Below are 16,483 nucleotides of genomic sequence, written 5' to 3'. Positions count from 1 at the left end.
TGTGCTACCTTTATTGTTAACACTGTGTGTTACATGTAATAAGGACCAGGAACTAAAGTAGGACTTCTCCATCACTTCAGTGAGTTGCAATTCTAAGTAGAATTTGAGAAGAAGCTCACACTATTGAATCAAGAAAAGGAGTACTTGTGGCACCTTAGAGACTAACCAATTTATTAGAGCATAAGCTTTCGTGAGCTACAGCTCACTTCCTCATGAGGAAGTGAGCTGTAGCTCACGAAAGCTTATGCTCTAATAAATTGGTTAGTCTCTAAGGTGCCACAAGTACTCCTTTTCTTTTTGCGAATACAGACTAACACGGCTGTTACTCTGAAACCTGTCACTATTGAATCAGTCAATGATAAACTTTGTTTGCTTAAAAAGGTCACATTTTCCTCAAAGAAATAATTGAAACAATAGTGGAATCACCAAAATCTGTGCTGGGCATTAGTGCAGATTAACTGTTTTATACTCGATCCATTTGGAAAGAAAATAACTTGCAAATTTATCAAGGTAATAATGATATTGGATGATGAAGAAGAAGAAGGGGTGGGGGAGCTTGTGAAGGATCAAGTGTCATCGAAAAGATTTACCAAAATGCTTTTATCACCTTGAATCAGCTTGGCTTTGCACTGACACGTAGCTGTTTGCAAAAGAATTATACCTACTTTTGAGATAAATATATTTGACAGTGAACTCTTAACCCCTCTTTTGCACTACTGTTGTTCTAGATAGTAGCAGCGAAGAAATAGAACCTTTAATTTTTCTCAATACAGCAGAGGGGATGGGATGCAAAACTAAGGAACATAATTTTCTGGTGAACAAAATGATCCAGGAAAATTACAGTCATTGGGAGTAAGTATTGAATGTAACGAAACCTGACAAATTAGAGTTTAATAGGCCCTCTTTGAGATTAGCTTGAGCCATTAAACTTACACTCTGACTCCTAAATAGCATTGTCCAATGTTGTAGTAAGGACTTTGGAAATCCTAAGGTAAATTTGACTAAGAGATTATTTGAAAGCACCCAATCAAGAGTCCCTTAAAATAAGAATAGAAATTATCCTGATTAACATTATTTCCAAGAAGGTAGTCTGTGAAGATACTATAAAATATGCCAGTAGCATGTGGAAAAACATACCAGAGTGGAGAAAGAAAAGGAGTACTTGTGGCACCTTAGAGACTAACCAATTTATTTGAGCATAAGCTTTCGTGAGCTACAGCTCACTTCATCGGATGTTTCTTTTTGCGAATACAGACTAACACGGCTGTTACTCTGAAACGTACCAGAGTGGAGGTATTTCAAGGAATGCTAGATCTGACATTCAAATGGCCCCATACGAATGGGTGATGTGAAGTGATCAACAGAAGAACACATTGTTTATTGTGGTGGGAAAACTGAATTACTCTCTGAGTCGAACAGTTATTCAGAATAAAGTAGAGTTCAATGGGTAAAGTTTGGAATTTAAAATAGGAACAAGGCAAATAAGAATAAAAAAAGCCTTCTTCCTTCACCCACAGCCCTATCTGACTAATGATTTACATCTGTAGAATATCTTTACAGGGAGAAGGTTAACTTATTGGTTGTGAATTTCTCATGCATTATGGTAAGACATTCCAATAATGCAAAGTAAATCAATATGATAGTATCCCTTAAAATGATTGCTTTTTCCTTGACTGATTGTGCATTAAAAGCAACCTTTAAATGATGGCCATTAGCACTTGGGACCTGGTCACTGTTGCTGAGGGAGTTGACATGAGATAAATTGCAAAGCATCTATATAATTGTTGGAATTGGTAAAATCCTTCTTTGGAATTCCATAACAGAGCCTTTAAACAGCCTGTGAGAGAATGTATAAATCCCTACTTTGTGGTAGAGGATACATAACACCCTTTTGTCCACAGATGAGAGGAAGATGCAGGAGGTATACATATATTATATGTTCTGATCCTTCAAGATGCAAGTCCCAATGAAGTCAACTGAGATTTTTCAGCAGTTGGCAGCTGGTACTAAGTATCTTGCAGGATTAGGGCCCTAATGAGAAACATATATTTGTATTAAAATGCAAAGGGCCTGATTTTTTTCGAGGCGTTCACTCCAGGCCCAAATGATATCCACAAAAATACTGTAATAAGCACTGATAACCAAATATTCAGCCAGTTTCTTAGCTTAGCTGATGAAATCGTGAGCACTATAGTATTTCAGCAATAAAGTGAAAGAAAAAACCCATCCAAACAAAATGAATAAATAAGAGGTAATAACAAGAAATGGCTTATTAAATCAACATCGCACGAATGCTGCTCTATATAGCCTGACTGTGTGCTCTGTCTCAGTCATTGCAACTGTTTCCTGTCCCTATCTTCAGAAAGTTGGTACTCCATAATGTCGTGTTGGATCTGCAACAACTTTAAACTTCTCAGCACAATCATGGCGACCAGGGCTGGATATTTGGCCATTAAAATGAAATAAAAAATAAGATCAAGAGTAATGACCATCATCAATATACATATGTATAGCCCTGGAGCAGAAATCTAAACTGAAAACCACAAATTTAGCTTTAGATGAAGAAAGCAACATCACTGAAATCTCACACAAAGTGGTATTAAAGCTCTGTAACTTGGTCTCATTTCATGAAACCATCAACATCTGAAATTGCATTCATGTTTCAGGCACAATGTTTTAGTGTCCAGGAGATGAATCTGTGATGTTTTGCAAATTTTATTATTAAAAATGGCTAGGTTGGTGGTGTTTTGGGTGATGTTTCAGTCTGCAGAACACACATCAGTTTAGTTGAGGAATGGCTTGATTGGATTAATAAAGGATAGTTGAAGCAAGAAACATTAGAAGGTTGATAAGAAAACTGGCACGTTAAATATAATTTAGTAAAAAATTAGCATGATGTTCCTACAGTCTTCAGTCTGCCTAGCAAAAGGGTTGTGTAAGCATGGTCTACCTGGTGCAGGGGCAGACATGATGTAGGAAGGATGATTTTAAACATCATTATAGAAAAGTGATTTATTTCCACCTAATTTAACCATCTGTCTAATCTATGCTAAATTTTATGATAGTATCCATTCCTGTAATATTTAAGTCATAATTTACTCCTGGGGGAATTCTGCACCACTGCATATGTGCAGAATTTATGTCCCCCGCAGATTTCTTTGCTTCCTTACAGAAAAAGGCTTTCTGACAGGGAAGCAAGGGGAAGCCACAAGAGCGGTCATGTGACCCTCCCCCCAGCAGTATGTTTCAGGCAGCTGGCAGAGAGGTAAATCACTATAGGGCAGAGGGCAGGATTGGGGAAGACCCGGCTGGCAGCTCCTGCCCTGCGCCAGGCTCAGCTGCTAGTCCCGGCTAGGCTGGGAAGGACAGGACTTCCTCTTCCCCTGCACAGCATCCAGGGTTGGGTCAGACTCATATTTCTCCCCCAGCTGCAGGAATCTCTTCAAATTTCCTCACTTCCTGCACCCATCGCTTCTCAGCTGCAGGGGGAGGGATCCCTGTACAGAGAGCTGCTCCCCCGTCTGCCCAGTCCCCTCATACCCAGTCCCTCCCACTGAGCCTCACCTCCTCATACTCAGAACCTGCCCCCCCCATGATGAGACCCACTCCCCCTGCACCTGTGAGCCACCCACACCTGGATCCCCACCCCAGCAATTCCCAACCAGCTGCACCTGGATCCCCACCTCACTGAGCCCCACTCTACCAGCATCCAAACCCCCCCACTGAGCTCCCCACATCCAGGCCTCCCTGCTGAGCTCTAGGCCCCCCACACCCAGACCCCCATGTTGAGCCCCAACCACCTTCACCTGGACCCCCCTGCAGAGTCCATTACCGTTGCACCAAGAACCCCCCAACAAATGCCTGTGCATCCAGATCCCTCCCACACCCGGATCCCCCACTGAGCAATCTGAACGCAGACTGCCCCACATAGAACGCTGTCAACCCATGCTGTCCCTCCTACACCCGGATCCCCCATGCTAAGCCCCTCCACAATTGGATCCTGCCTTGCTGAGCCTGCTTGCTCACACCTGGTGCACCTGGCATGGAGGGGCAGGGCCGTGGGGTGTTTCTGGGGCAAGCCTGAGCCTTGCACTGTCTTAGGGTTGGGTGCAGCCTCACCGCTGAGTTCGTGTCCCAGGATGGGGAGCTGCAAAGTGTTCTCCCACCTCTGTGCAGTCAGTGGCCTGTGCTCCCCAGTGCCATGCTGGAGCCTCCACATTTATTTGACAAATAAAATTTGCAGAATTTTAAATTATGTGTAGAATTTTTAATTTTTTGGCACAGAATGCCCTCAGGAGTAATATTTGACACTGTTGTTTAGAGATGGCAGCTGCATGTCTCCTATCAACAGCTGATCCTGTAGTAAGAGATTTCTGTTACTATAATGTAGCTTATACAGAAAAACGTTTACTCTATGTGCTTACATCTATCCTCTTTCAAAAGATAAAGCATTTCAGTGCACACTGAATCTCTGTTACCCTTCTCATGTCCCTGACATTCATTATAAATTGAGAAGCCAGTGTTTTTAAAAGCTATTTAGATGTTTTCTGCTGTAACTTTCTCTAATAGATATATTCCCATTGATTGCAGTGAAGCACACAGGGTAGAACAGAACAGATCAATTGAAAAGTAAAGTTAAGACAACAAGTACACTTCTTTTCCACTTACCTTAATAGAAACAGCTAAGGCCAGATGTATCCCTGGCATAATACCACTGAAATCAATAGAGTTGTACCAGGGATGAGTTTGGCTCTTAGTGGGGTTTTTTTTTTTTTTTTTTTTTTGACCTTTTCAAGTGTTGCTCCACAGGAGCAATCCTATTAAAGAGAACCAGTGATACCTGAACTTGAAATATAGAAAAGGCAAAGCTGGAGTGACTATCACGTTTCTTTCATTAAAGGATAGCGTTGACTTTTATAGAGTGAGGGCAAGAGAATTGATTCCAGGTAAATGCTAAATTTAGTTTCAGGCCTTCCCAAAGAGTTACAATCCAGACTTAGCATGACACTGGGACATCACTGTGTTCATGTGCAGCTGTCCAGCAGGACTTACATAGTCTTTCTATATATCTATTGTGACAGGGTCGGGCCAGATGCCTACAGGAGAGTGATAGAAGCAGATATATTAGCCCCAGGTTAAGTAGGTCCCTTTTCCCTGGGTAAGGTAACAGGGAAGGTTCCAGAACAATCAGGAACCTTCTGGAAACAATTAAGGCAGACAGACTGATTAGAACACCTACAGCCAATCAAGAAGCTGCTAGAATCAATTAAGGCAGGCTAATCAGGGCACCTGGGTTTAAAAAGGAGCTCACTTCAGTTTGTGGTGTGCATGTGAGGAGCTGGGAGCAAGAGGCACTAGGAGCTGAGGGTGAGAAGGCTTACTGCTGGAGAACTGAGGAGTACAAGCATTATCAGACACCAGGAGGAAGGTCCTATGCTGAGGATAAAGAAGGTGTTGGGAGGAGGCCATGGGGAAGTAGCCCAGGGAGTTGTAGCTGTCACACAGCTGTTCCAGGAGGCACTCTAGACAGCTGCATTCCACAGGGCCCTGGGCTGGAACCTGAAGTAGAGGGCGGGCCCGGGTTCCCCCCAAACCTCCTAATTCCTGATCAGACATAGGAGGAGTTGACCTGGTTCACGAAAACGGCCAAACTGAGGGCTGCCGTGAATCTCCGAGGCGAGCAAATCCGCCAATAAGCGCAAGACCCACCAAGTTAGAAGAGGAACTTTGTCACACTATATTTCATGACAGTTTTGAGCCAGATGTCAGCTCATACAGATGTGCTACTCACTCATTCCTCAAAAAAATCCATGTAAGATGGATACTAGCAACTCAAATGTACTTCTTGAACTGCAATAGAATGTGCTCAGTTTGACAATATTTATTAGCAAAAGTTTCTGGATTTCATTATACTACTCTATACTCTTTACTCAGTGCAGTTGCCTCTCAGGAAGGAGAGGACAATAGCTATGAACTTTCAATGATTTTTGCAGCTTCAGCCCATTACATTTTCACCTTCAGATGCATCAATCCAGGACTGAGAGGTTTCAGCACATCTTTAGAAGACTGACAGGCAGCAGCACAACTGAGCACTGGCCATAAGTCATCGCACCAGCAGCGTCTATTTCCGGCTGGAATGGCCTTTTGTTTCCCAGCACTCTGGGATTCCAAAGCACTCTGTAGATGAAAGCAACATGTATGGGGTGAGGGTGAAGGGGCGGGGGAAGTTTTATAACAAACCAGCCCCAAGAGAAACAAACTAAGAGACTCTCCCTCTCCTTCTAAGGGTATGTCTGCACTGCTGGCTTTCCATATGTCCTGAGTCACACCCACATGGATGCGAGCTAGCCAGTCCTGCCTCCAAGCGTCCACATTGCTGTGCTGCACATGCCCTATACACCACATACCCGTGTTGACACTGGCATTGCAGCTACACCTAGGATTTCAGTGGGCATATCCGGAGTTCTTGGCATCTTGCCAGCTGGAGCTGCTTTAAGGGTTGGTTCCTGGCGTATTGTGGGAGAACTTGTCTGCCCTCCCAGGCCACTGTGAAGATGTGGTTTTAGTCCACCGACATCTTTAGCTGAGGCACTTCCTGCTCTACACTCTCCAGACTTCTGTCCATTACTACTGGGGGACCAGCCTTGTCTGTTGGATGAGCTGCTCCTACTTGCTGGAGGGGCAAGTATGTGAATGCACAGGGTACTACTCCCTTGTTCTGCAGGCCTTCCTTGACCACAGAGGCAGGTTCTTGAACACCAAAGGGGGCAGTACTGGAAAGGTGGATGGTTCCAGAATCCTGAGGAGATCTGGCATTTTACCTGTTGGGGCAAGCAGGGACTCTGTTCCCTCCTAAGGGCATTGTTATGAATGGGATGTCGGCGCCAACTATGATTTTGGTGGACCCTGCCTACCCTGTCTTGCCATGGCTCACGAAGCTATACTCCGACTTCAGAGGGCTTGGAAAAGGAAGTTCAATTACACTCTAAGTCGTTGCTGGAAAGTGGTGGAGTGTGCATTTGGGAGGCTTAAGGTAAGATGCTGCTGCCTACAAAACCCTTTGGTTGCCTGTGTGGCCAATGCATCTGAATGGCTGAGTCCTGCTGCGCCCTGCACAATATCTGTGAGGCCAAAGGTGAGTATTTCTACATGGAGTGGTCTCAGGATCCTGCTGGTTTGCAGGCCCAGTACAGGCAATCAGTAAATGCACTGATCAACACTGGGGCTGGGTGCAAGCAGTCAAGGGAGATAAGGGATGCATTGTGTGCCCTTGTAGCCAATGGGATGTGGATGTGAAGATGTGATACTGTAAAGGGGCCCTGTGATGGTGCCCAGCAATGGCAGTAATGGGGGCATGTAATGCTGTAATGGGGCTTATAATGCAGTTATGGTTTTAACTGTTTTATTCAATCACTGCTAATTTCTATCAATACTGTGCTTTACATGACTGGTTTTGTGAGTTTAGGAAATGCTGTAGCTTTTTTAAATGGTAAAGACTAAGCATCCTCTCTCTCCAGTCTTCTGTTAGCATCCACACAGCACTGTGTTGTACAACCAAACTACTTTATTAAATTTTAAAAAAGGGCAAAAGTGAAAAAACTCTAACATGGTATTGCAAGCATACCAAAACTGCAGGTCCACAGACAGGAAGGAACATGGATGTACAGTGAAGGAAAGCATAGCACAAGTGTGTGTGTGTGTAAGACAGGGATCGGCAACCTTTGGCACACAGCCCGTCAGGGAAATCCGCTGGCAGGCTGGGATGGTTTGTTTACCTGCAGCATTCGCATGTTCGGCCGATCGCAGCTCCCACTGGCCGCGGTTTGCCGTTCCAGGCCAATGGGGGCTGTGGGAAGTGGCGGCCAGCACATCCCTTGGCCCACGCCACTTTCCGCAGCCCCCATTGGCCTGGAATGGTGAACTGTGGATGCTGCTGGTAAACAAACCGTCCCAGCCCGCCAGTGGATTTTCCATGCCAAAGGTTGCTGATCCCTGGTGTAAGATGTGGTGCTGGCCCATGAAATTATATGAACACTGAATTGGAAACAACATAGGACAATTTTAATGGTGCACAGAGTTATTGTTTCAGATGCACCTCCTTCCCCCTAACAAAATGTTTTTCTCACGAGGCACGTTGCTGCACAAGTTGTGTGGCTAGTGCAGTTTGCACAAGGGTGTAGAGCACAGGGTGTACAGTCCCAAGAGTTTTACATGGGTCAGGCATGCCATGATTTTCCAGTGAGCGCACTGTCTTTAGGCCATGATACCACAGGCATGGGTGGCTGCTCATGGGCTATTACTGCTGCTGGCATTGAAGCCAGCTGTAGAGCTGGCTCTACTGCTGGCAGCTGAATCCTGGTGGCCACCAGGCTCATCAGCAGTTCCATCATCATCTGGCTCTGTTCCCTATTTCTCCTCTCCTCTGCCTTGAACTGTTCCATCCGTCTCTGCTCCTTCAGCCTGGCTCTTCTCCTTCTCCCTCTGATACTGCAGGTGAGCATCAGTCCTTCAGACCAGATTCTCAAACATCTCAGCCCTGACGTGCTTCCTTTTTTCTCACTGGTGGACGGGAGGGTCTGTGTTACCCCTGTATGGGAGTGATGGCCCATCTGAGGTTGAAGTACTTGCCAAGGCAAGCAAAACAATGAAATTCAATATAATTTTTTTCATGGGGGGGGAGAACAGGAAAAGAATCTCCCACTTTACAAGGCCACACTGAAACTCTTGTCAGTTAGGAATGCTTTTAATACTCCTTGACTCATTGTCCTATTCAGAAGCTGTTGTTGCCAAAGACTTTTTAATGAAGCACCAGGGTAAGTGTTGGTCCTAACATTCTTTCAGGCTGGAGAAGCCCTTGATGACATCACCCCCTTTCAAGTACCAGATCAGGAAACTGCTTTTCCAGGCAAATGGCAGAAACTCAGACATCTATGCAAAGGGGATTATTCCATGCCTGGTGATGGAACTGCTTGTCCATGAGTGAAGTGGTCTAGTGAGTTACGAGGGCAGTTGTAACAAGTTTACCCTGCCAGGGAATCTGACCAACCAGCTGGAGTACCTTCTACATGAAAAATGTTCAAGTTTCACTTTCCAGGAGTGAAAGAACATAAAGGCAAACATTAACAGCATACAAAGTGAGACTACAGAGGCTTGCTTATGGCGCCCCTCCTGCCTGGACTGGACTGCATGTCCTGAATGGACAGAGCAAGAGGGACAAACACCAAGGACCAGATCAGACTTTGCCCCCTCTTACAGCCCCTGAGACTTATAACCTGTGCTGACTCGGACAGTGGTTTAAAAGACTAGGGCTAGTGGGACATGAGCAGTAGAAGGGCAGGCAGGTACAAGTTCAGGGAACTGTGGGAAAGGAAATAAAGGACTATCTTGGCTTGGGGCCACTCACTTGTGATTTGGCTGCCAACACACTGCAAAATGGGCAGGTCAGGGGTGGGTCACAGCTCAACATGCGCGCTGCCCTGTAGCCCATCCATTAACTTATCGGTTATACTGTAAGTCCAAAGCTAGCTTATAAGCATTAAGATAAAATATAAGGTAGAAATACAAGAAGCCTACCAGCCTAAACCTGTAAGATAGTAGCGTAAGCAGTTAGTATAAATATATGAGGCCTATGAACTGTGGCATAAGTAAATTGTTTAGCTTGGCATAAGTAAGTTAATTAGCAGTGACCCTAAGTAAAAAAATGGCATACGACATACATTTTGCAATAAATAATTCTGCCAAAATTCTGCAGAATGCTGACAGGTAACTACAAAAAAAATCAGTTGATACCACTTTGGAGTATTTTGGGATAGGGACATCAGCAGATGCTTAGCTAAAGAATTGTTATAGTAACCAGTTGATGTATATGCTAATAAGGCTGATATAATTAGTATACTAACCTATAGAATTAAGACTCCCCAATATTATAAGGGTGAGGAAGTCAGTTGGGCAAAGAGGCTGAACCCTCTTATGAATATTCAGGGCAGACATCAAACGCAGTAATAGGCCTGACCACAAGGTAGGCTGAAGAGAATTTAACAATTGGATTGGTTAGTGTGCCAGAGAGAAGATAGGCCCCTTGCAGCCTATCACCTGTCTCACTACTCCTAGGTCTCAATAAGGATTGTGTGAGTATGCATATCCTATGGTGTGGGCCGTAAAACCGATACTACATTACTGCTACATTTTTGTTTGTTTGGGAACTTTTAGTGTGTTAATAACTCTGCTAATAAAAATATTAAAATAGCAAAAAAATCTGTTTGCCTACACGGAACTGTTGCAGCCAATTTAATCATAGTACAGATAACTGCGGGCCTGGTCTTGTAACTGAAACCTGTCAGACCGCAAGGTTTCATTTGTTAATTGGAAATTCTTAAGTAATCAGTACAATATAATCAATACTCGATCAGGCAACAGCCTAGGGTGACCAGACAGCAAGTGTGAAAAATCAGGACGAGGGTGGCAGGGTAATTGTGCCTATATAAGACAAAGCTCCAAACATTGGACTGTCCCTATAAAATCGGGACATCTGGTCAGCCTACAACAGCCCCATACTACCCACTCAAGTATGCCAACTCAGGTAGAATTTTCTCCATGACACATATCGGAGGGTTTGCAGTGTGGGTTACAGGGAGGACAGGACAAAAGTGCAGAGCTTGACATGCAGAAAGCCTGCAGGGTAGATATACTCAAGCTATTGTAATGCAGGGAGGATGACGTTGGTCCAGAGTAGTGTATCTGAGACACAGAAACAAGTATGGTCACACATCCTCCTAAACAAGTATTTGCTTGCCAAATTTCAGTGCAGAAAGACCAGCTTTTCCAGATCCTAACATCTGTGTGGTTACAAGCAGCTGTTTTATAGATGTAGGATACTAGGGAGGACCAGTGAATAAGAAAGAGGCTAGCTGGGGAAACTGACTTATTGAAGGAGAAATTGAAAAACAATTAATGATTAATAGCTTAATGCTCTGACTCAACTATCCCTTGCATCTGAGCTAATTTCTAATCTGTTCTATGAAAGGCTTTTAACTTGATACTTAAAGATACAGATACTGGGCTAAATTCAGAGGTGATATAGATTGTGGCCTCCCTTGCCTGAGTCTCCTGTCACCCCAGTTTCACACTGATGAAACTCCACTGACTTCAAAGGAAATACTGGAGAAGCAAATACAAGGAGCAGCCAATACAGATGCTGCGCTAAAGACTGTCAGACACTGATGATGTTACCAGACTGCTTTGGAAAAGGCTTGGGTCTGAACAGTTTCCCTTTTGTGCTGGTTGGCTGTTTGCTGTGGCCCCATCCCTCACAATTTCTTCATCTCAGCCTCACTCTGCCTGTCCTCCATGCTCCACCCCGCTTTCTTCCCGCTATTCTTTACCCAACCCTCCCCAGACCTTCCTGTCTTCTGGCCTTCCGTCTAGCTAATTGCTTCAGAACAAAGCTCCAACCAAAGAATTAAAAAAAATGTTGGCACGACGATGGTGTTTACAAACCATCACTCTGCTTATAAATTATACCCCTGTTTGCTACCCTTAGTTTACTTTGTCTAGTTAGATTGTGAGCTCTTTAGAGCATCGACTCGCTAGTACTCTGTACAATGCCTCTGTTACTTTGTATTTGTGCAATATCAGTAGAGCCCAAGCACAACTGTGACGCTAATAATAATAATAATTATATTATTAATTATAATAATTATGAGACTGCATTATGGCTCCTTGTAATAATAATAAAATAAACAGTAATAATAATAAAAACTCATGATTGACACTGATGTGAGAGGAGAACCAGGCCCTCTTGCACTAACTGAGACTGAATCAAACTCCCTGATACCCACTTACCAACATGGGATTCTAAGCTGATGTAACTTCCACATTGGGAAATCAGAAGATGTAAGAATGCATGTGTTAAGGAAGGAGATGGGCTATTTTAACGTATACTCCCTTGTTAGTTGTTTTTCTTGCTCCATGCCTATCTTCTGGCTCCGTGGCCTGTGAGTCACAATATAGGCTCATCTCTGAATTTGGCCCACTATATCTGTGTGGTATTTGATCTAATATGTAAACAAACAATAAGGTTTCAATCTGCTCCCATTGAAGTCAATGGAAGTTTTGCATTTGACTTCAATGGGAAAATAATTGGGTCTTAAATGGGAGCAGTGGTAAGAGAGAGGGACCCATAGCAGGGAGGAAGAGAACAATGAAAAAAGAAAAAGAGAAAGTCAAAAATAGCACCTCGCTCATTTTCACTAACCCACATACCTCATAATTCACACACAAACTGATGCTGCGCTCCCCTTCTAAGCAAAGATTTAAGAGCAAGGAGCCATAATGCAGTCTCATATAGCTAAGACTTTATTACTTTTACAGAATATATTATGCTATGTTTACTAGTTTAGTATGAAGTATTATCATAAATAATTAAAGCTAAACTGCACTTGTTAAATAAATTAACAAAGTGCACCGTGAGATGCATTATCTATGCTTTCGTCACGCTCATTTGCTTAGCCCCTCATCCTGCAAGAAGCTAAGTTCCCTCAACCATGGAAGTTGCTGGGAATGGAAGGTACTCAGCACCTCATAAGATTGGGCACTTACTAATTCATAAAAGTCAGTAATGTGTGATGGGTCTTCCAGACATTAGTACAAGTAACAAGGTTTGATTGTAGAAATGAATCCCGTTCCTGGGTTACTTAGGTGGGGATGAGAAAAGGAGATACCCAAAAGAGATACCTCCAATCTACCATATAGTGTACACAATGTGGGGAAACCTACAAGAACTTTGTTCACAAACTACCGGAAGCAAGGCCGCGGCCACCACACAGTCAGGCTGCATCCAGCTACTACTGATCACACAGGAGAGAAGCAGGTGTGGTCTGATGCCTCCTCCCGCACAGGTTTGTGGCTTTGTGGATCCGCGCTTAGTGTTTAGCCACTGGCCTTGCCCCTTGTATGCCCATATTGCCTCCATATTGCCTCCATATTGCCTCTGTGGTGAGCTGTGGCAATCTTATTTGTGATGTACATAAGGGTGCAGTCTCGGGTTACTTTCCTCCTGTCTAGTCTTTTCAGATGTTTTTGGCTGTTGCATACCTGCATAAAGTACCTTTAGGTCTGGGCCCGGAATTTTTGTCATTAGAACCTCCGCTTTTCCTTTTATTAGCCCAGCTGACCTCTTTTCGTGCAATTGGTAGCATTATAGTAAATGGCTTGCAGCACTTTAAAGTAATTGTGTTCCTCCGGCCTCGAGTTCACAAGCAGCTCTGTGGTGGGCTTGAATGCATACAGTTGAACAGCAGATGGGCAGCATCAGCCCAGCGACTCAAGTCTTTTTGGGAAACTCCACATCTGCGAAAAGGATAAAGAAACAGGTTAAAAGTGCTACTAGTTCTTGTTTCATTTGCATGCAGTGGTAGGTAGTTGTGGTGGAATTGTATGTCTGATTTTTTTCCTGGACAATTTTCTTTCATAGGTGAAGTACAATGTACAAAACAGTTACCACTGTTATGCTTAACAGACACAGGAACAGATCCCAAGCAGGTGTAAAATCCATATAACTCCTTGGCCCATAGTGTGTGTGTGTATGTGTGTATACACTGCATATGAACAGGTCAGCTCTAGATAAGTTACTGAGGGGATATCTACACTACAACAGCACAGTTACGGTGCTGTGGCCGTGCTGCTGTAGTGTAGATGCTTTCAACATTGATAGAAGGGATTTTTCCACAGATGTTGTTCAGAGGTTCTCAAACTTCATTGCACCACGACCCCTTCTGACAACAAAAATTACTACATGACCCCATGAGGGGGGACCAAAGCCTGAGCGTGCCCAAGTTCCGCAGCCCTAGGTGGGAGGGCCAGAGCCTGAGCCCTACCGCCCCAGGCAAGGGGGCAAAAGCCAAAGGGCTTCAGCACCAGTTGGGGGCCTCTAACCTGGTACTTGCCAGGCAGGGCTGAAGCCCTTGGGCTTTGGCTTCAGCTTCGGCCCCAGGCGGTGGGGCTTGGGCTTTGGCCCTGGGCTCCGGCAAGTCTAACGCCAGCCCTGGCGACCCTACTAAAAAGGGGTCGCGACCCACTTTGGGGTCCCAACCCACATTTTGAGAACCACTAATTGTAGTTAATCCACCTCTTTGAGAGGCAGTAGCTAGGTTGATGGAAGAATTCAATGGGGGTTAGGTTGCTCTGTCCACATTGCACAGAGCATGACATTTTTCACAGGCCTGAGTGATGTAACTCGGTTGATCTAATTTTAGTTATAGACCAGGCCAAGGGCACAAGAGTTCATTTGAATTGTTGATATATAATTTTTTGTACAAATTAACCACATTTTTACATTAGCTTAAATGAAGCCAATTTCTTGTCTCACAGACATACTGATTAGTCATTTAACATTTCTGGACTCAGTAACTCTATCTTCATTAGGAAAGTCGGGTTTTGTGATACTTGTCTCTAAAGAGGACCATGGGGATTTTTAAGAGGTGGTATTGATTAGCACTAGAAATACCATGAAGAACTTACCTAGACAAATTCAATGTTTGTATTTTTTTTCACATGGAAACAGAATTTTATTCGAAAGACCCAGTTGACTTAATAATTATCTTAAAGCCAAAACTGGATTTTAAGCCCTAGAAGGGTATATATAATTTCCAGGTGGCTGGTGCCTGTGTGATTTAGCAGCAAGAAGGGGCATTAGGATGCTTATCTGGGGAGCAGCGGGAGGGCTGGCAGGAGAGCTCAGGGATTGTGGAAAGGGGTTAGGGTGACCAGATGTTCCAATTTTATAGGAACAGTCACAATATTCAGGGCTTTTTCTTATACAGGCACCTATTACCCCCCACTGCCGTCCCAATTTTTCACATTTGCTATCTGGTCACCCTAAAAGGGTTATCAGGGTTATTTTCTGGAAAGGTTACAGGAGAACTTAGCATGTAGGAAGGTGACAGAGTTCATTGTTGGTGAGAAGACTGGCAGTAAAGTTAGGCAGCTGAAACACTGATTATGGTGTGTGGTGGAGGTTTCTGGGAAAGTTAAGCAGGCGGGAAGGTCAAGATTTTTTGCCAGGAGGTTTGCAAGAGAGATCAGCAGAGAGCACGGGGTTGTGTTATTATGTGAAAAGTTCAGTAACTAGAAAGTGGGGTCAGGGAAATAGTCCTGGCACTCCGTGTTGTGAGTTCAGCAGATAAGGACAAGTGAGAAGATGCTTGCGGGGGTGAGAGGGAGTGTTTCCAGAAGAGTATAATCTACAGTGCAGTTTACAGGGGGCTTGATTCTGATCTCACTTAAACTGGTGTAGATCAGATGTAAGAGCACTAAAATCGATGTAAAGAAGGGGAAAGTAGGGTCAGAATCAGACCCCATGTCTGCAGTGGTCCAAGGGTTATCAAAATACTGACATTTTTCATAGCATTTAAAATAATTTTTTTCTCCCTCCTGATTGTTTTGTAAAGACACTTTGGAAATGTGAAACACTTCCTGAAACATTCTTGGTCATTACTGAATAATTTTATTTTTGCCTTGCATCATTTTTTATTGTAGGGGTGTTCAAAACTCCTTACCATGGATGCATTAGGCCTTTGTAAATAGCTACAGGGAATAAAGTGGATCAGATTTTTTTAGCCCAGTTTTGTCTTTTTTAGTTGTTTGTTTTGTAAAATCAATATTTATTTTTTGACCAGAATACCTCCAAGACTATGCTGGAAATGATAATGTTATAGTAAGAGGAAGCAGAGCTGGAGCTAGGCATAAGCAGATTAAGGCCTGGTCTACATTAATGAGGTAAGTCGATCTAGGTTACGCTAGTTAAGTTACGTAAGATATATGTAACTTAAGTCAAAGTAGCTTAGATCGACTTACAGTGGTGTCTACAATGCGCTATGTCTGCGGGAGACGCTTTCCCATTGATATAGCTTCCACCTCTAGGGGAGGTGGAGCACTGAAATTGATGGGAGAGCATGCTGCCATTGACTTACCGGGTCTTCACGAGACCCACTAAATCAATGCCCACTGCATCAGTAGTGAAGACAAGCCCTAAGCAATTGCTTAGGGCCCTGAGCAGCTCATGCCCTCCCCTCCATTTGCTTTTTATTATGTGTTGGGGGGGAATATTCCTGCTTAGGGCCCCCACTGGGCTAGCACCACTAGTGAGAGGGAATGGGAGGGGGAATTTCCTTCTAAGATATTAAGTGTTTGTTTAGAAGAAGGGGAATGTTTATGGCTTTTGAAAGTTAAGGGACACTCATCAGGAAACTCAAGCCATTCTATTAATAATCAATTATTATAATTTTATTATTTATGTAGCACTATAAATGTGCTGTTCAGTTTGCAAAAAACATTCTTGATGAGGTGCTCCATTACTGATGACACTTTTGCAGTGCAGGCTTCAAGTTCTTTCTCGATGCCACCCACGTTATCGACAGAAGAGCTGAAGGAGGTGAAACCACTGAAAATCTTGACAAAGTGGATACCCACTAAAATGCTCAAAAAA

At 43.7% G+C, this 16,483-nt stretch overlaps 1 protein-coding gene across 3 annotated transcripts in view; it reads left to right on the top strand.

The window, feature by feature from the left end:
• Positions 1–16,483, top strand: part of FOXN3 (forkhead box N3) — a 304,443-nt gene that overhangs the window by 86,575 nt on the left and 201,385 nt on the right. Inside the window, exon 1 of one of the 3 annotated variants that reach the window (XM_073349402.1) lies at positions 7,012–7,033. The exons of the other annotated variants lie outside the window; for them this stretch is intronic. The gene's annotated coding sequence lies outside the window, so the exon portion shown is untranslated. Of the gene's footprint in view, positions 1–7,011; positions 7,034–16,483 lie in introns of those variants that run through there. 3 annotated transcript variants of the gene reach the window in all.

This window comes from Lepidochelys kempii, chromosome 6 (genome assembly GCF_965140265.1).
Source record: "Lepidochelys kempii isolate rLepKem1 chromosome 6, rLepKem1.hap2, whole genome shotgun sequence".
NCBI classification, from domain to species: Eukaryota; Metazoa; Chordata; order Testudines; family Cheloniidae; genus Lepidochelys; species Lepidochelys kempii.
This window is presented reverse-complemented; position numbering and strand designations above follow the sequence as displayed.